This window comes from Otolemur garnettii, unplaced genomic scaffold (assembly GCF_000181295.1).
Source record: "Otolemur garnettii isolate 467f Iridium unplaced genomic scaffold, OtoGar3 scaffold00051, whole genome shotgun sequence".
Taxonomy (NCBI): Eukaryota; Metazoa; Chordata; class Mammalia; order Primates; family Galagidae; genus Otolemur; species Otolemur garnettii.
Window position 1 is genome coordinate 2,745,756 of NW_003852446.1, and position 412 is coordinate 2,746,167.

Sequence of the window (412 nt, forward strand, 5' to 3'; positions counted from 1 at the left end):
GAATGTTACTTTTTTTGCATTATTATTATTATTGCCCAATATTTCATTGCAGCAATCATCTGATTTCTTTTCTGAATGTATTTATCTTCGTTTGTTCTTTATGAGGTTTTTGTTTCTAGTCCTTATCTTAAACATTGTTATTGCTATTAAATTTTAAGCCTTTTTAATTTTGTGAAGGCAAAAAGTGGAAACCAAATAAACACATATATATGTATGGAGAAAAGAAAAAAGAAAAAAGAAAAGATTTACAAAGCACATATTACCTCATGAAGGATTTATATTCTAAACACAATTAAGATAATTAAAAACACGGGCAAAGACTTAAATACACATTTCACAAGAGAAGAAATGTGGATGGCATATACCCATGAAAAGATGCCCAACACTGGCTCAGCACCCGTGGCCCAGTGGT